This window comes from Capra hircus (assembly GCF_001704415.2).
Source record: "Capra hircus breed San Clemente chromosome X unlocalized genomic scaffold, ASM170441v1, whole genome shotgun sequence".
NCBI classification, from domain to species: domain Eukaryota; kingdom Metazoa; phylum Chordata; class Mammalia; order Artiodactyla; family Bovidae; genus Capra; species Capra hircus.
This window is the reverse complement of record NW_017189516.1, coordinates 31,072,807-31,093,449: the sequence shown is the minus strand read 5'-3', so window position 1 is coordinate 31,093,449 and position 20,643 is coordinate 31,072,807.

Below are 20,643 nucleotides of genomic sequence, written 5' to 3'. Positions count from 1 at the left end.
GGAATCTGTTAGCCTTAACTTTCTAGTTGGCTGAGCTTCTCCTGCTAGTTTTTCCTAACTAAACCTGCCTTGTTTCTCCCTGCTCTTTCTTCCTCCTTTTCTCTCTCCCTCCTTCCCTCCTTTGACATTTACTATGCAAGTTCTATGGGAGCCACTGAATTAAATTTTAGTACTGTCTCACATGATTTCTGGTTCCAAACCAACGAGCTAAACTCAGGTCAAATGACTGCACCATAGGTTGGTGGGTTGAGGGGCATAGTTATTGTAAGGGCATGTGTGAGGGGCTGTGTGAAAGACTAGACAAGAAGCATATTCTTCACATATGGTTTGCAAGTGCGTGTAGATCCTGTTGTGTGTAGATACTACTGGGATTCATAAAATATATCTTAACTTGTATGAATTAATATTGCTTTTGTCATCATGTATTTTTTAATCAAAGCATACTATAAGTGCTATTATCTTGTTCAGTTCAGTTCAGTTCAGTTGCTCAGTTGTGTCCAACTCTGTGACCCCATGGACTGCAGCAAGCCAGGCTTCCCTGTCCATCACCAACTCCTGGAGCTTACTCAAACTCATGTCCATTGAGTCGGTGATGCCATCCAACCATCTCATCCTCTGTCATCCCCTTCTCCTCCTGCCTTCAATCTTTCCCAGCATCAGGGTCTTTTCAAATGAGTCAGTTCTTCGCATGAGGTGGCCAAAGTATTGGAGTTTCAGCTTTAGCATCAGCCCTTCCAATGAATATTCAGGACTGATTTCCTTTAGGATGGATTGGTTGGATCTCCTTGCCATCCAAGGAACTCTCAAGAGTAGTGTCTACGAATTCTTTGATATTGAAAGGGGGGGGTCCTTTATTCTGCCTTAACCTCAGGCTTTGGAGTCATCCAAACTTGGGGTCAGATTTCACTTCTGTCACGTATTAGCTCAGTGACTTTGGGCAAGTTGCTTAACTTTGAAAACCTTGATTCCCTTACCTGAAAATGGAAATCATACCTCCTTCGTGGGTTTCCATGGAGATGAAATGAAGTCATAAATGTAAATCATTGGACAAGTTGCATTGTGGCTTGATAAATAATTATCGAGATTGTTAGGAAGAAATAGGAGGTGGGGGAGGAAGAGAGAGGAGAGTGATGGACAAGCATTAGCCATGAGCTAGGTAGGAGATGGGGATACCAAGGGAGATGGAAAACAGCTTTCTCTGCCATTATACATCTTCTGCCATATCTTTGACTCTTCTGAGGTTTAGCAGAAGTTCATAAACTGAAAAGAACAAGCAGCATTCTGACAGACATGCTGACCAACGCTAGGAGACACTTGTGTTTTTGCTACCCCACATCTGAGCCACGTTCCTATATTCCTGGATGGAGTTTGGTGGGAGAAAAAGGAGAGGGGTGGCACCCAGTGTTTAGTGGTGACTTCTAGTGATGGTGGCAGCGATCAGAGGTGGCAGTGCTTGGGATTCTTGCTTCACTAACCTATATGTGCTGGTGGTCATGAGCTACTTTTATCATCTCATCTTCTTGCTTTTTTGTCAAGTCCGTGAGCTAATCAATATCTTACCCACAGATTCTTCTTCAGCCTCAGTTCTCTAGGGTTAGTTTCTGAGGTTTGCAAACAAGAGAGCCGCCTGGTACACCCAGGATGTAGACTCCATCTCCTCTGGCCCCTCTTAGATGTTCTGGCTCCAGATCTGATGGCCAAACCAGAGCCTTTCTGCCCGGCCACATTTACATGGCAGAGACATTGTGAATGACATTCTGTCCTGGTTCTACGGCCTGTCTGCCAGCGTGGTTGGTGCAGAGACTCCGTCATACTGTATTTTCTCTCTGTCCTTCTGTGTCTGTCTCTAGCTGTCATGGCAATGGGACTGGGTGGCGGCGGCGAGGGGGAGGGGGTGGCGCGGGGTGGGGAGGGGGTGGCGCGGGGTGGGGAGGGGGTGGCGCGGGGGGGGAGGCGGGGGGCACAGTGGAGGAATGATTGCAAAGGTTGCCTAGCGCCATGTGCAGCAAGGTCCTAACTGGTGGCTCTGTTTTACTGATGAATTATCCTTGTAGGGTCACTTTGTTGCAGAGATGACAGCAGTTAAACCCACATGTGGGGTGGCAGACGATGCTAATTCTCCCTACTCTGTCCTCTTCTCCCTCCCTCCACATATGGTCCCCCAAAACTGGCCCTCCAGGACACCCTATGGATGCCCTGATCCAACTCACGCTGTTGTTTGTTGTGGGAGAGGACGAGGCAGGGGTGAGTACTGCTCTGAAATCTCAGGCTCCCTGAAAGTGCTCCATGGATCCCACATGCCTGCAAAGCGCTCTTGTTTTGTTTTCGCATTTCAGGTGTTAATTATAAGGAAGAGAATTAGGCATATAAAACAAATTACATTGGCAGCGTTTGCTTCACTCGTTCACCACGGGGCCCAGGCGCCCCTAATGAGATGTGACTACAGATCATCGTGCTTCCTGCAAACAGCCAGTTGCTTCTAATGTGGCAGAGCCTTCCTTGTGTTGCCTGAGAATTAGCCACAGGTGTAGCATTTGACTTGGGCGAGCATCACCCACCCAGGGGTGATTGGTTAGGTCAACAGGAGGAAGAGGAAGGGGGAGAAGAGAGAAAGCAAGAGGCAGATACCCAAGGCTTTAGAGCTTTCTCATAATTTCCATTAGGCGCTCCTCTTCCACCCCAAATAAATGCATAAGCCAAGAAAAAGCAGTGTATCTCTGTCCTTTCTATAGCAAGCAATTCTGCACCTGCCACCAGATACAGGCAGTGAGTGGTGTTTTTTTTTTTTTATCAGCATTTAATAATATTAATGTCCCCAGTGGAGAACAAACGTGCATTCCACCATGGGTCGAAAACTGTTTGTAGGCTAATTGGAAAACATTACTTAATGTTTTCTTTAATTAGAATTAATTACAAGACCCAAGTAAAGAAATAAGTCCATACGTGAGATTCTAAGACCTCACACTGTGATGTGAAATTTCCCTAGGAGAATTTGTCCTAAGAGAATACCTGTGGCAGCCTATAGAATATGTGTACGTAAATATCTGTCTTCCTTATGAGCGTGACTCTTCTAACATTATTGAGATCAGCACAGATATAATTGACTTATTGGCTTAAAAAAAAAGGAGAAATATGATATTGGATCAGAGGAGCCTACTTAGAGAGGGGCTGTGACTTCTTGGGTCAGTCAGCTACTCTAACGGCTGTGGCATTTGGAGACTTGGTTCTTTCATCTGTAAATGGCTGGACTAGAGTTCTCTAAAGTAATCTAAGCTTGAGCATTCCAGGTTTCTCGCTTCCTACTCTACGATTTTGTCTTGAGATTGCTAACCATGAGACATCAGAATTGAGGCTGGGGTAAGGAAAGTTTTTGAAATAATGGAACAGATCTAGAGAAGTTATTTTGATTGGAGTTCCAACTTTTTAAGATAGTCAATGCATTTATCTCTGAAAACTGTGTTTTTAAAGGAGCAGTACAGCAGTTTTTGAGCTGAGTCAAATGTGCCTCTGAGAACAATCCATTAACAACTTCTGACTACATATGAGTTTGGATGAATCAAACTGTATTCTGCAAAACCATATGTGCATGTAGGTACAACCATCCTGTGCTGTAAACATCTCCCAGATCATGTTCTGAGGACCAGAAGTATTCTGGGATCTCTAAGTTTGGATGCAGTGGGGAGGGAAATTCTGTGGTTAAAGAAATTTTGGGAGTGTTGAAAAAAATTATTTTCCAGGTTTCTTCATAATAGGATCCACAGAGCATTTGTCATGCCAAGGGGCTGTGTGATTTTACTGGGACATGCAGTTTGTGGTGTGTGATCTTATTTGACTTTTGAACCCCTTTATGAGTATGTCAACAATTCATGGCAGACCAGTGTCCTGTAGAATCAATTTAAGAAAAAACATGTTACATAATCAGAACAGGTTATTTTAAGATTTCAGCTAAAAGTCCAAGCAGAACAAGCTTAGAAGAAAGAGTAAACTAGAAAAATACAGAAAAATGTGGACTTTGATCAGTTTCCTTAGTGAAAGGATTCAAATAAGAATAATTATTGTTAGATTAAGTGCAATCAAATGATTTTTTCATAAGTGGGAAATGCAAAACCCAATGATATGTTAAGTAAATTTGATTTCTTTAAGAGATAGAGAATTCTGTTTTGCTCTTAGAACATTTTTAAGTTGTGTCATTTAGAGGGCTATAGAAAAGATACATGATTGATAGCAATTTTATTTTTCCATTTTAATAGCTAGTAAATCAAAATCTCGGAGAAGGCAATGGCACCCCACTCCAGTACTCTTGCCTGGAAAATCCCATGGATGGAGGAGCCTGGTAGGCTGCAGTCCATGGGGTCGCTAAGAGTCGGACACGACTGAGCGACTTCACCTTCACTTTTCACTTTCATGCATTGGAGAAGGAAATGGCAACCCACTCCAGTGTTCTTGCCTGGAGAATCCCAGGGATGGGGGAGCCTGGTGGGCTGCCATCTATGGGGTTGCACAGAGTCGGACACGACTGAAGCGACTTAGCAGCAGCAGCAGCAGCAGCAAATCAAAATCTATTCACATAAAGAAGGAATTGTATTTTCCTTGTGCTAAGAAACCAGCGGGTAAATGTCTTAGTGTCATAAAAGGGATTGTTGGTGTGATGTTCTTGTTATTAACATGAGTTAGGTATGATATATCCAAAGAAATTCTGTTTTGCAAATAAGCATTAAATAAGGCCTCCTCTAGAGAACAAAGATGACCCCTGGAATGTAGTTAGCAAGACAACCAGTAAAGATGTAAGAGTCAGAAGTTACCAGGATAAGGATATTTCTTATGCAGGTAGAAAATTCTTTTTTCCCAAAGTCATAAGATTGTGCCTATCAACAAAACAGATGTCTCAGGAAGAAATTTTAAAGCGAGTAAAAAATTTCATCCTGAGCATGAAGAGTTTGTGTACTCATTTGTTAGAAATGCCATCGAAAACTCAATTTATTATTTTTTATTTTGATTAACAATATGTCTTTGTTCCTCTTTCTTTTTCCCTTCCCCATGTTGCTTAGCACCCATTATCGGTGATGTCAGGAGGAAGGGAAAAAGAAAGGATTAAAAAATACCACAGAATAATTTATCAGAAGGAGTACTTCCTGAATGCACTGTAATTTTGCTCTCAAGTAAGAATTTTAAACCTTCACTGAGTGATTCTTTGTCTCCTGGGAAAAGGAGGTTTCCCTTCCTGGGTGGGTCAGCACTCCCGTCTGCCTCACACCAGACCATCCCTCATCGTAACTGCGGCTATTATGGTGCTAGTTGAAAAGACCCTGGATTTATGCTGTACAGCATGGGCAAATGGGACACCGGCCTGTAAAGTTTGATTGATCGGATCTATAGGAGGCCGTCTGAATGCCACCGAGGCGTGTGGCTGGTGTTCCTTAGTCCCTGCAGCAAGCTGCCATGGTGGGGCTGAGCTGGGCCACTTCAGGCGGCCTGTACTTCTCAACCTTACTCAGCTTAGCTGTGGTGACACAGGCCAGGGGCAGTGCAAGCTGTTTGGGGCTGTGTGCTAACCATGAATGACAGATACCTTTGCCCCTGGCTCGTGCTTCCCAGCGGTAGATTCTTAACTAGAAACAGTGGGAAAACCACCCTTCTCCTCCAAAGGGGACTGCAGAGGTGAGGCCTGACTTGTATTTCACATTGTAATGAAAAGATGGTTACATGCCAGCAGGATATTAAAACTATAAATACTGTAAAAGATGACTTGGCAAACACTGTTTCCTCAGAGCAGTCTTTTCTTATGCCTCAGACTGGGTGAGGACCCTCTGTTATATAATGTCCTGATTTCTTCCTTTGTGGCATTCACAGGTATTGTCATAAATGAATGCATTATTTAATTATTTCTTGTGCTAAGTCACTTCAGTCGTGTTTGACTCTCTGCGACCCTGTGGACAGCAGCCCACCAGGCTCCTCTGTCCATGTGACTCTCCAGGCAAGAATACTGGAGTCGGTTGCCATTTCACTTATTTCTTATTGGCCCCCAAATATTTAATGTGAATTCCATATGGATAAAGATCTCTCTGTCATGCTTCCTAACACTCAGGGCAAAATACAATTTTAGCCCTGCCCTGCCCTCCCCTCCCCTTTCCTTCTCTCCCCTTGCCTTCATGAATAATTTAGTCCTAAAGCCATTAGGTGGGGGCAGAACAGGATAGGTGTCCCTGGTGACAAGGGGAGTGGCTGTGGAGGCCTACACCTGGATGTCAGAGTCCTTGCATGGGGAGGATGGCATCCATGCCCTCACACAACCGGAGGAAGGGCTCCTATAACTCACATCCTGTACCAGGAAACTCTTGGCCTACTCAGCCACTTTGGGAAGCAGGGAGAGGGCCATCAAATTTTGAGTGCAATTAGACAAAACATCTGTTAGACTGATTTTTTTTTCGTTGTTTCAACCAGTTCTTGTGGCCTTGTAGAGACAGACCATTAGTTAATTTAGTTTGATGGCTAGTAGTGTGTGTGCTAATTGAATTTTTGACTGGATGTTTGGGAACCATAAAAAGATGTGTGTGTGTGTGTGGTGTAACAAAAAGACCACAGCCTTTGAAATCAGACAGATTTAGCTTTAGCCTCAGTTTCCTCATTAATATAATAGAAATGATAATAGATTTGCTTGCAGAATTGTGTTAATTACATAAAATAAGCTGTCCATATTCATTCATTATAGACTCTTGACATAAGATGCTCAAAGACAGGGGTGCTTCATATTTTTTGTGTCATGGACCCCCTTGACAGTCTTGTGAACCCTATGGATAGTTTCTTAAAAGAATGTTTTCAAGATGCTTCAAAAGTATACAGAATTAAAAAGGGAACCAATTACATTGAAATATGGTTATCAAAATATTAGTAAACACACTAGTGATATAGTAATTTATATGTTCTATTGATATATTCAATGGCAAGATCTAGCGACAGATCCCATAACTGCCAAAATTTTGAGGCAGAGATGGGCATAAATGATACACTGAGATATTCTGAACAACTGTAATGATACAAACAAATCTGTGATATTTATTGGTAGCAAAGACATAACAACTACTATTAAAACTGGGGTCTGTTTCCTATACTTATAAACAAACAAATGCTACATTTTAGTTAGCGGTTAGCTTCTATAAAAATGTCAGAGTTTTCTCATCTAAGTTCACAGATCTCTGAATGCTAGTGTCAAATTTCTCCATGGAGTTCAGGTTTAAAACCCTGATTCAAACTAACATTGGGCTTCCCTGGTGGCTCAGTGGTAAAGAATCCTTCTGCCAGTGCAGGAGACGTGGGTTCAATCTCTGGGTCGGGAAGATCCCCTGGAGAAGGAAATGGCAACCCACTCCAGTATCCTTACCTGGAGAATCCCACGGGCAGAGGAGTCTGGTGGGCTAGAGTCCATGGGGTCGCAAGAGAGTCGGATATGACTTAGCAACTAAACAATAAGATACCACTGACTTACAGAAATCTTTTTACGCCTCTCACCTTTTCTGAAAGTTAGTAGACAGAGTCTCTCTGATGGCTGAAGAACTTTCTGCCCTCTAACTGCCATCATGGGTTTGTCTTCTCCTGGGGATTCTGGAGCCAAGTCCTGAGGCCACCTGCGTCCCCCTCTGTTGTCTATTTGATGTGCCAGGGCCTGAGCCAGCGGAGCCTGGGTATGCTTAGACCTTTGAAATGTCCAAAACAAGGTGCCTCTGCTTGCTCATTGAGGCCGTGTGTATGCCCAGCATTCTTTATGCTTTCCAATTCCCATCACTCGCCAAGCCAGCTAGGCTTGCTTCTGAGGAAATTCTAATGTAGCCATAGCCACTTGTGTTAAAAAATGATCTCCCTTGCCTCCAGCAAACTATTTGTCCTCTGAACTTTATTTATAAACACCCCCATGGTTAAGGCATCTGTTTCTTCACATTCATTTTCCCAGCTCCGGTCTTCCTAGCCCAGAAGGACAGTTTCAGCCTGTGGGTAGACCAGGTGAGAGAAGCAGGTAGCCTGTGAATGAGGCTGGGAAAAGAAAGGCTCACCACAGGCCCCACCGAACAGACAGATGGAAATGCCAGGGAAGCGCTCTTTCTGTCCTCACCTCCTCTGGAGGTTCGGGGGAAGTAAAACTGAAACGTGATTTTTGCCTCTGCTCAGGCTGTAGAAACAAAGGAGGTGGAGCAATGAAGAATCCAAGAAGAAAATAAAAGCCCCAGTTTCTACATCAGAAAAAAAAAAGCGACAAAAGTTGGAAGAAAATATCTCCTTGCTTTTATCATTGATAAGGATAAAGAACACATGTGGCTTTTTCTGCTTGGAAGCTGGCCTCTCACGTCAGCTCAGAATCTCACGTCAGCTTGGAAGAAATGATAAAGAAACAACACAGACTTTGCAACTTTGTAGTTCAGTTCAGTTCAGTTCAGTCACTCAGTCGTGTCCGACTCTGTGACCTCATGATTTGTAGCACGCCAGGCCTCCCTGTCCATCACCAACTCCCGGAGTTTACTCAAACTCATGTCTATCGAGGCAGAGATGCCATCCAGTAGTCTCATCCTCTGTTGTCCCCTTCTCCTCCTGCCCCCAATCCCTTTCAGCATCAGAGTGTTTTCCAGTGAGTCAACTCTTTGCATGAGGTGGCCAAAGTATTGGAGTTTCAGCTTTAGCATCAGTCCTTTCAATGAACACCTAGGACTGATCTCCTTTAGAATGGACTGGTTGAATCTCTTTACAGTCCAAGGGACTCTCAAGAGTCTTCTCCAACACCACAGTTCAAAAGCATCAGTTCTTCAGTGCTTAGCTTTCGTCACAGTCCAACTCTCACATCCATACATGACCACAGGAAAAACCATATCCTTGACTAGACGGACCTTTGTTGGAAAAGTAATGTCTCTGCTTTTGAATATGAGATCTAGGTTGGTCATAACTTTCCTTCCAAGGAGTAAGTGTCTTTTAATTTCGTGGCTGCAGTCACCATCTGCAGTGATTTTGGAGCCCCCCAAAGTAAAGTCTGACACTGTTTCCATTGTTCCCCCATCTATTTCCCATGAAGTGATGGGACCAGATGCCATGATCTTTGTTTTCTGAATGTTGAGCTTTAAGCCAACTTTTTTCACTCTCCTCTTTCACCTTCATCAAGAGGCTTTTTAGTTCCTCTTCACTTTCTGCCATAAGGGTGGTGTCATCTGCATATCTGAGGTTATTAATATTTCTCCCAGCAATCTTAATCCCAGCTTGTGCTTCTTCCAGCCCAGCATTTCTCATGAGGTACTCTGCATATAAGTTAAATAAACAGGGTGACAATATACAGCCTTGACATACTCCTTTTCCTATTTGGAACCAGTCTGTTGTTCCATGTCCAGTTCTAACTGTGGCTTCCTGACCTACATATAGGTTTCTCAAGAGGCAGGTCAGGTGGTCTGGTTTTCTCATATCTTTCAGAATTTTCCACAGTTGATTGTGATCCACACAGTCAAAGGCTTTGGCATAGTCAATAAAGCAGAAGTAGATGATTTTCTGGAACTCTCTTGCTTTTTCGATGATCCAGCAGATGTTGGCAATTTGATCTCTGGTTCCTCTGCCTTTTCTAAAACCAACTTGAACAACTGGGAGTTCACAGTTCACGTATTGCTGAAGCCTGGCTTGGAGAATTTTGAGCATTACTTTACTAGTGTGTGAGATGAGTGCAATTGTGCAGTAGTTTGAACATTCTTTGGCATTGCCTTTCTTTGGGATTGGAATGAACACGGACCTTTTCCAGTCCTGTGGCCACTGCTGAGTTTTCCAAATTTGCTGGCATATCGAGTGCAGCACTTTCACAGCATCATCTTCCAGGATTTGAAATAGCTCAACTGGGATTCCATCACCTCCAGTTACTGTTGTTATGTCCATCTCTGTATCTAGTAGCTGAGCTTTTCACAAACTCCTTCATGCCTCTTTTGGGAAGGAAGTGGAAGAAACTGGGTCACTTGGAGTTGAAAACAGAGAAGGGAGAGAAGTGTAGTTTTGTGCTGGAGAGGCCTGGGCAAGGACTCCCTGAGATAGCTTCTCGATGTATTACATTAACAGTGCAAACTGTTCACTGAGAGAGCAGAGAGGGCTCTTGGCAGGCAGGAGAGGAAAAGATGGTATGCTAGACAGCTTCCAACTCTGTCTGAGGAAAGGATTGCCCTCCCCCCCCCCCCCCCCCCGCACCCCGCCTAAGGCACCAAGCATTAGTAGCAGTTCCAGGCCCCTGGGTAAAAGAGGACAGAAGGAAGAGAGGATGGATGATTAATTAAAAATGCAGGCTGACCCTGAAATGATCAAAGGAGTACTAATGACTCCCATAGCTTCCTTGGTAGAAAAGAAATTATGCTAAATGCTTAGAACCACCACGAAGGTCCCTATCAGGCTACTTTTCTGACTTCTCTAGTTTGGCTAAAATCTCATGCCTGATTTTTACCATGCAACATAGTCAAATTTCAGGCCTTTGGAAATGTCAGTGTGTTTATCTGTAAGATAGACTTTCTCTGACAATAGTTATAGCTATCCTCAGTCAAGGACATGTTATACAACCGAAGTGGGGGCCTTCTGAGATAGAATGAAGGGGAAGATTCTGTAACCCCGACGCTGAGATCTTTCCTCTTCTTCTGTTTCTTTAAGCAATGTTGCCATTTTCTATGGACAAAAGCCATACTTCTTCACTGTAGATCATTAAGTACATAAAGGGAAGAAGAGAGAAAGGGAAAATGTAGCCTCTAGTTTTACCACCCAGAACTGCCCATGGTTAACAGCTTATCTTCTTTATTTTTTCTCTTTCCTTGGTTTCAATTTTGTCTATAACATTATAGATTAGATTAGATTTATTTAAAGCTATTTGTTGATGGGAAGAGAAACTGATAGAGGTCACTCCTTTGGCTTCAGGTTGCTCACAGTTCAGTGCATCACACAGTTGGTCACTTGCCTGACTTCCCCCATTGGATGATGAGTAACTTGATTGCTACAAGCAGTTAGACCCTCCTGCTTGGCACCCCTTGCCATTTGGATGGCCTCTTTTATCATATTTTCAGTTCTTGAAGTGCTATTTTTTTTCAAAGACCATTCTTTTAACCAACAAGTTTCGGCTCCTACTTTAGGTCAGGGCCAATGCCAGCTGCTTTAACATACTTTATTTTATTTAGTTTGGCTCATTTTTATATTCTTAGGGTGGGGCCAGTGCCTGGCACCCAGGAAGTTGAATTTTAAAACTAAGGTATTTTGGAAGGAATGTGAGCACTGGAGTTAGACTGGGTTTGAATCCCAGCCCTTCTGTATAGCTGTGTGACCTTGGGCCAGGGGTTAAACCTCTCTAAGCCTCAATGTCCTCATTTGTAAAATAGGTATAATACAGTCTTCAATAGAGGCCCATGGTGAAGATGAAACAAAATGATAAATGGAAAATTGTGGCTCATGCTATGTGTTCCATATATAGAAAATAAATGAATGAATGAAAAAATAATGAATGACTGATTAGAGTCCAAGAAATCAATCCAAGGGCTACTCTGTATGTTTACATGGAAAAAGAGGAAGAACTGAGACTCAGCCTTTGGGCCCCAGGGCCTTCAGTCTCTCCCCTTCAAACCTGGTCTCAGGAGAGGTACTAACATGAGCCACTGAATTTTAGGTGTGAGTTTAAATGGACATGCCTCTCTGAGAAACATTTGCATTTTCAATCAAATTTCTGTCTTGTTTAAGTAGTGTTTTAGAAAATTTTAGAGGGTTCACGGTTTCCCCTGGAGCCCATTTGTGAACCCTCTGCCACCCATTAAGGACCCCTTATGTCTCAACAAGTATCGATTGGGAGGTCACAGAGAAGTGATGAGAGACTTGTCTGGTAGGATGTATTTTAATTGCAAGCAAATCAAGATACAATTTTAGTAATTGAGGCAGGAAGCAATAACTTCCTGTACTCTGGTGGTGCCCATCCGTGTGGAAAGGAAAAACAGATTCCAGAGAGCTTAAATGGTGAGAGTTGAGCATCGTGAGGTCTAACCAGATGTGAGGAGAGAGACAAAAAGAACAATTCGGACAGACTCTTAGCTTCAAACCTGAGCAGCCGAGGTAATGGCACTTCCCCTGGGACCTATAAGATAGCACAGAGGGGAGCTGGCTCTCTGGGTGAATAGGTGATAAATATGGTTGTGCATGTTTACATGCATACTCAGTCGCTCAGTTGTGTCTGACTCTGCTACCCTATGGACTATAGCTTGCCAGGCTCCTCTGTTCATGGAATTTTCTACGTGAGAATACTGGAGTGGATTGCCATTTCCTACTCCAGTTGTAGCCATGAAGAATTTTCAGTGGTTGGGAAGCAGCCAGGGTAGGGGGGATGTCTACCAAGCAGTTGTCATTGTTCGGTCACTCAGTCATGTCTGATTCTTTGTGACCACATGCACTACGGCACACGAGGCTTCCCTGTCCTTCACCATTTCTCCCAGAGTTTGCTCAAACTCATGTCCATTGAGTCATGATGCCATCCAACCATCTCATCCTCTGTCACCCCCTTCTCTTCCTGCCCTCAATCTTTCCCAGAGGGAAAGAGTCAGCTCTTCACATCAGGGGGCCAAAGCATTGGAGCTTTAACTTTAGCATCAGTCCTTCCAATGAATATTCAGGGTTGATTTCCATTAGGATTGACCCATTCAATCTCCTTGCTGTCCAAGGGACTCTCAAAAGTCTTCTCCAACACCACAGTTCAAAAGTATCAATTCTTAGGTGCTCAGCCTTCTTTATAGTCCAACTCTCACATTGGTACATGACTACTGGAAAAACCATAGCTTCCACTAAACTGACCTTTGTTGGCAAAGTGATGTCTCTGCTTTTTAATATGCTATCTAAGTTTGTCATAGCTTTCCTTCCAAGGAGCAAGCAGTTAGAAATGCAAGGTCCTCAGATGGCTTCACAGCTAAATTCTGCCAAAAATTTATAGAAGAGCTAACACCTATCCTACTGAAACTCTTCCAGAAAATTGCAGAGGAAAGTAAACTTCCAAACTCATTCTATGAGACCACTATTACCCTAATACCAAAACCAGACAAAGATGCCACAAAAAAAGAAAACTACAGGCCAATATCACTGATGAACATAGATGCAAAAATCCTTAACAAAATTCTAGCAAATGGAATCCAGCAGCATATTAAAAAGATCATACATCATGACCAAGTGGGCTTTATCCAGGGATGCAAGGATTCTTCAATATTCGCAAATCAATCAATGTGATACACCACATTAACAAATTGAAAGATATAAACCATATGATTATCTCAATAGATGCAGAGAAAGCCTTTGACAAAATTCAACATCCATTTATGACAAAAGCACTCCAGAAAGCAGGCATAGAAGGAACATACCTCCACATAATAAAAGCCATATATGATAAACCCACAGCAAACATTATCCTCAATGGTGAAAAATTGAAAGCATTTCCCCTGAAGTCAGGAACATTACTAGAACTAATCAATGAATATAGTAAAGTTGCAGGATATAAAATTAACACACAGAAATCCCTTGCATTTCTATATAAGAACAATGAGAAAACAGAAAGAGAAATTAAGGAAACATTGCAACAAAAAGAATAAAATACTTAGGAATAAATCTACCTAAAGAAATAAAAAACCTATATATAGAAAACTATAAAACACTGATGAAAGAAATCAAAGATGACACAAATAGATGGAGAAATATACCATGTTCATGGATCAGAAGAATCAATATAGTGAAAATGAGTATACTACCCAAAGTAATCTATAGATTCAATGCAATCCCTATCAAGCTACCAACAGTATTTTTCAGAGGACTAGAACAAATAATTTCACAATTTGTATGGAAATACAAAAAACCTCGAATAGCCAAAGCATCTTGAGAAAGAAGAATGGCACTGGAGGAATCAACTTGCCTGACTTCAGGCTTTACTACAAAGCTACAGTCATCAAAACAGTATGGTACTGGCACAAAGACAGAAATATAGATCAATGGAACAAAATAGAAAGCCCAGAGATAAATCCATGCACCTATGGACACCTTATCTTTGACAAAGGAGGCAGGAATATACAATGAAGAAAAGACAATCTCTTTAACAAATGGTGCTGGGAAAACTGGTCAACCACTTGTAAAAGAATGAAACTAGAACACTTTCTAACACCATACACAAAAATAAACTTACAATGGATTAAAGATCTAAATGTAAGACCAGAAACTATAAAACTCCTAGAGGAAAACATAGGCAAAACACTCTCTGACGTAAATCATAGCAGGATCCTCTATGACCCACCTCCCAGAGTAATGGAAATAAAAGCAAAAATAAACAAATGGGACCTAATTAAACTTAAAAGCTTGTGCACAACAAAGGAAACTATAAGCAAGGTGAAAAGACAGCCTTCAGAATGGGAGAAAATAATAACAAATGAAGCAACTGACAAATAATTAATCTCAAAAATATACAAGCAACTCCTGCAGCTCAATTCCAGAAAAATAAGTGACCCAATCAAAAAATGGGCCAAAGACCTAAACAGACATTTCTCCAAAGAAGACATACAGATGGCTAACAAACACATGAAAAGATGCTCAACATCACTCATTATTAGAGAAATGCAAATCAAAACCACAATGAGGTACCATCTGACTGCTATCAAAAAGGCAATAAATTCTGGAGAGGGTGTGGAGAAAAGGGAACCCTCTTACACTGTTGGTGGGAAGGCAAATTAGTACAACTACTATGGAGAACAGTGTGGCGATTCCTTAAAAAACTGGAAATAGAACTGCCTTATGACCCAGCAATCCCACTGCTGGGCATACACACCGAGGAAACCAGAATTGAAAGAGACACGTGTACCCCAATGTTCATCGCAGCACTGTTTATAATAGCCAGGAAATGGAAGCAACCTAGATGTTCATCAGCAGATGAATGGATAAGAAAGCTGTGGTACATATACACAATGGAATATTACTCAGCTATTAAAAAGAATGCATTTGAACCAGCTCTAATGCGGTGGATGAAACTGGAGCCTATTATACAGGGTGAAGTAAGCCAGAAAGAAAAACACCAATACAGTATATTAACACATATATATGAAATTTATAAAGATGGTAATGATGACCCTATATGTGAGACAGCAAAAGAGACACAGATATAAAAAACAGACTTTTGAACTCTGTGGGAGAAGGCGAGGGTGGGATGATTTGAGAGAATAGCATTGAAACATGTATATTATCATATGTGAAATAGATCACCAGTCCAGGTTCGATGTATGAGACAGGGTGCTCAGGGCTGGTGCACTGGGATGACCCTGAGGAATGGGATGGGGAGGGAGGTAGGAGGGAGGGTTAGGATGGGGAACACATGTACACTTATGGCTGATTCATGTGAATGTATGGCAAAAACCACCACAATATCGTAATTAGCCTCCAATTAAAAAAAAAGAAGGAAAGAAATGCAAGGTCCTGCAGGACCTTTCAGCACTGATGACATTGTGATTCTATGATGACTGGGCAGTGGGGGAGGGATAGGGCCAGAACTTTGATTTGGAAATCTTCATCTCACCATGTGAGATGGGAGGAGCCAGGAAGGTGAATACATTGCCTTAGAAAAACAATGTGGAAAAATTCATATAGGAGCAGGTACTGAATTTTGAAGTAAAGCCAATTTTAGGGTCCAAACTACAAGAAATTAAGAGAGAGAGAGAGAGAGATTGCCAAACAGGGGGATATCTCAGCAAAGAGTGGACTACCCAGCCAGAAGAACGAGGACACAGGCACATTTCAAAAGAGTGAGACAGATGGAGACTAAGAGGGGCCTTACCTCCTGCTGATGCTGAGCCATGAGCTGAGATCCTGCCCAGGAGAAGGAGAGGGGAAAGCTCAGGGAATTCAGAGTTTGTTTGAGTTTTAATCTGGATGACTGAGAAAATCACTGAAGTGTCTGACAGCCCATTAGTGATCAGACTATGTTTTCTGCTTCAGACAGATGGGAGTACCAGATAGAATTTAAGCCCAGTTTATAGGAAATTTTTAAAAGGCACAATTTTGTATAACTTGAGTGACTATAAAATTCATACTGTCCAAACCATAATAGCTTGAATGCAGAGAAATACCTATTGTCTTTTCTCTTGACAGGTGTATTGATAAAGCACCCTTCCATTATCCGATTTGATTTTCCTCATGAAACAGGCAAAGCAGGTATCAAAGTTCCGTTTTACAGATGTGGAAACTGAGGCTTGGAAAGAGAAAGGAACATTGCCAAAGTCACAGGGTTTGTGAGTGACGATGCAAGAACAATAACCCAGGGCTTAGGCTGCTGAGTCAGAGTTTCTTCTATACCAAAACCTCTTTTAAGGATAAGGGCAGGGTTTCTTAACAGCCCCTTAGGAAAAATCTATTCAGTTTATTTCTTTCAGGTTACATAACCCAAGTGATAGAATCTAAAGGATCTTTGGGGTTAATGTGCTGACAATTGTGCTTATTAATTGTTGTAAAATAGGAGTGTTGCGTGTGTGTGTGCATGTGCGTGCATTTTGGATAAGAGAATTCAAAGATGATTTTGAACCATGGGCCTTTCAGCAGCTCTCAAAGTATAGGATAAGGTAGCAGCCAAAAGCACTGGCTTTCTATGTGAATCTGGACACATTCTCTCCCTTCCCTTTGCCTCTGCTTGTTACCTGTAAAATGAGGATGATAATACCTATTTTGTAGGGAGGCTAAGAAGATTAAATGGGGTCATTTGCATAAAGTCCCTGGCTCTCAGATCTTCCTGTTGTGAGCACACCACACCCTGTGGCCAATACAAGCAGTACCTGGTGGAAGGCTGCCCAAGATGATTGCTCTCCTTTCAGGTCCCAGATCATGTTAGGGGGACTTGAGCTGCTCAGGTGTGACAAGCTGTGGCCTGGAGCTTGGCCATCTTCCTAGCCCCTTCTTGAACCTTGTGGAAAAGCTAATCAGGGCAAAATGGGGAGCTTGGGAAAATTATCCAGCTGGATGTCATAGAGAGACTTGCTTCACAAGAGAGAATTTTTTCTGGAAAAAAAAATTGACTACCTTTTAAGAAGGTTAACAGCAAGGGCTGGGTGTTCCATGGTATTTTTGACCAGCCCTTTCCAAGTAATGGCTACAATTCTCCTCAGGCAATGAATCCATGAGGGCAGAGAGTTCAGGGAGACCAAAAGGGAGATAAAGAAGGAACTTGCATGCTGACAGCCATGGAGTGGGCAGGAAGCTGCCCCAGCCCTGGGGAGAGAGGCGGGACTCTTGAGGGCTTTCTAGGGACTGCGGGCATTCAGAGAAGGAGCTGGAAGGAAGAGAACTCTGTCGGGGAGGGAGGAGGGCGTGAAGAGGTATCAGAAACCTTAATGTTTCCATCAGTTTTAGATAAAATGTAACAGATTTTCCTGCATGACCCTAAAGCTGGCTAAGGAGATAGTCTTCGAAAGATAAGCTTGGAAATTAGTTGGAAGAAAGCAAAGGGGGACCTTCCAAGGAGATACACACAGAAGGGAGTCAGTCCCTGAACTTCTGTCAAGATGTCATCCTTATTACACCCTGGTTCATGGCAGGGGCCCAGTAAATAATTGCTGGCTAAACCCATGAATTACATATACCTCACACTGGCCATTGGAGGTAAAACCTCCGTTTGGTTCACAGGTAGAATGAAAGGCTGGACCAGCCCTGCCAGTTTGACTTGAGCTAAATGAAACCATGCCCCGAGAAAGAAGTGACTTAGAAAAATAGAAATCATTACTGTGCCATTTATATTGCACCTCTTGAGGTGGGTTACATCTCCCTGCTCTCCTGATCTAGATAGCAGGGGGAAATAGGAAAGTGTGGGCCAGGCAGGGCTGAGAGAACTGTAGTGCCCTTCTTCTGTCAAAACTTCCTTTGCTCAGTGACTAAGCTTTTCCGATCAAATGTGTTGTCAATTTACATCTATGCTTCTTCTAGAGGTGTTTGCATTTTAGCTTCTTTTACAGTGGGAAAAAAAAAAAAAAAAAAGACAAGCATGTCCCCGGCTAAAGGGATTTCTGACATTAGGGAGCAGGTTGGGAAGGTTTTGTGAGTAAGCATGAGGGCTCCCGGAGTCTTGGAGGATGGGCTGTTGCTGCCCATTGAACCCCCATTGCAGCTGGGCCTGATCAGTACCCTTGCGAGAGTCTCTAGGCCCTAGCAGCCCTGAGTACAGTACTTTGGTCTTTCTATCATCAACTTTGGTTGGAGAAGACAGTTCACCTGCCTTTGGACTGCTTAGCTGGGTAAGGGTAGCCCGCTGGAATAGAATTCAGAAGGGGCCGATTTTACTCTTCTAGCATCAGAGTCCTGAGTGCCCTCAGGAGAGCATGGTGCCGGCTCAATCCTAGTCATCTTTCAGCAACCAACCAGTCTGTGCCTTCTGGTTTCTTCTCAAGCCCTGGCTTGCCCTACTCCTCATTGAGATCTCCTTTCTCTTTCATGTAGTGGTATCTATAGTCTATATCAGCAATTTTCATAACCGGTTATATGCCTGAATCACCCAAGAAACTTACATAATATTGGGGATAATAGTTCCTGCTTATTACATGCTGGGCATTGTTCTGAGGAGCCTGTGTATGTTAACTCATTCATTCTCACAACCACCTTGTGAAATAAGATTCCTCTTAGTGTCACTACTTTGCAGATAAGAAAACTGAGGCTCAAAGGGGTGTGGTCCCCTGATGTGCATCACAGCTATGATGGTGTCAAGATTCAAAATGGAGTGTATGCCTTCAGAGTTCATGCTCCCTACCACTCCACCCCACTCTCAAGAGTCTGCTTTTCAGAATCCTAGTACTGACCTCCCAACTCAAGAGCTCCTTGGAGCAGAGAAAGAGCAAGATGTTTATTTTTAACACTTCACAGGAGACTCTGATGTGAACCAAAAGATGAGGGTTGTTGTAAATAATGAGAACTAATTCTATACTTGGCCAGGGGAGAATATGTAGAATTTTCCAGGAGCTGGTAAATGCCCTGTAAGTGTCAAGTTTCTAGGACAGAGGGCAGCCCACCCTTACCTTCTCCTTCTGGAGAACAGAGACTATACCTTTGTTCATTCATTCATTCAACAAAATGTGACAGGAAGCCTACTATGTGCCAGGTGCTGTTCTAGATCCTGGGGAACATGGAGGTTCTATTCTATATGAGGGAGGCAGACACTGAGCAAATGAATGTATAACCTTCCATGTAGTGATAAGTGCTACGAAAAACAGTAATTCAGGTGAAAAGATAGATGGTGGAGTGGGGAACATGTGGATGACTTTAGATAAAGGAGTTTGGGTAGACCTCTCTGGTAAGGTAACATGTGAGCAGAGACCTGAATGAAGTCAGGAAGGAAGAAATGCAAACGTAAGGGAAGGGTGAGCTAGGCAGAGAAAATGGAAAGTGCAAAGGCCCTGTGGTGGGAGCAGCTCAGGCAGGTTTAAGGGCCATCAGGAAGGCCAGAGCAGCTGGAGTGTTCTGGGACATCCCAAAGTTTAGGATAGGGAGAAGTGAGGGGGATTCAGGGAGGTGAGAACTGTGTCAGAGGCTGCCAAGGCTGAGCCAGATGAGATGGAGCACAGGTCACTGTGCTTGACAACACAGAAGTCACTGGTGGCCTGGGGGAGGAGAATTTCAGTGGAGTGAGTGAGGCCAGAAGCCAGACTGGAAAGGGATCCAGAAAACCTAGAAGGGAAAGTGGAGGCAGCAAACTTGACTGATTTCATTTTAGTTTCACTATAACCTGGAGCAAGGAAATTGAGCAGTAGCTGGCAGTGACAATGGGGTCAAGAGAGCTTGTTAAAGGTGGGCCGCACTTCAGAATGTTTATAGGCAGATGGTGCTTACCCATTCAGAACGGGAAATTGGTGATGGCAAGCAGAGCATCTCTGAAGAGCTGAGAACCAATAGGATTCCAGAGCACAATGGGAGGAGTTGATCTAAGGGTGTTGTGAGAAGACCCCATACAAGGCAATGTGGAGCAGAGCGTTGAGATGCAGGGAGGTGGGAATAGTTGGTGGTCAGTTCATGTGTGATTTCAGTTCTGATGACTTCAGTTTTCTCAGTAAATAAGAAAGAAGGCCCTGAGCCAAGAGCAAGGAGGGAGTCCTCTATCCTATTCTACTGTGTGGAAGAGCCAAGAATTTTAATTTAAAAGTTATCCTTATAGGTTTATCTTTTAGATACATTAGTAATCACTATAACATTTATATGCGTTTTCAAGCACAATTTTTGGGGGAACTCAGCAATTTCAGGCATGCATGGTCTTTGAGGAAGTTCTCTTCATAATCAAAACTAAAAGCACTGGTCTCCACCTCCCCCAAGAAAACATCAGATAGGGTCTTGCTAACATTATAACATGAATTTGAAACAGTTATTCTTGTTTTTTTTTCTCTAGTTTTGGCCGTTTTTTTTTTTTTTTGTAGATATTGATAACATTCACTTCATTCATTTTCGTCTCATTTCAGGAATCATATGAGAACCCACTATGAATCCTAGTGTTTCTATCTCATTCTCTGACACACTTTAAAAATGCTCCTTTAATTGACACTTTAGTAGATATCCTTGCCTTGTTTTTCCTGATACAGTGGTTGTCAGACTTGAATGCATAGCAATATCCCAGGGAGGGTTTATTAAAACCTAGTG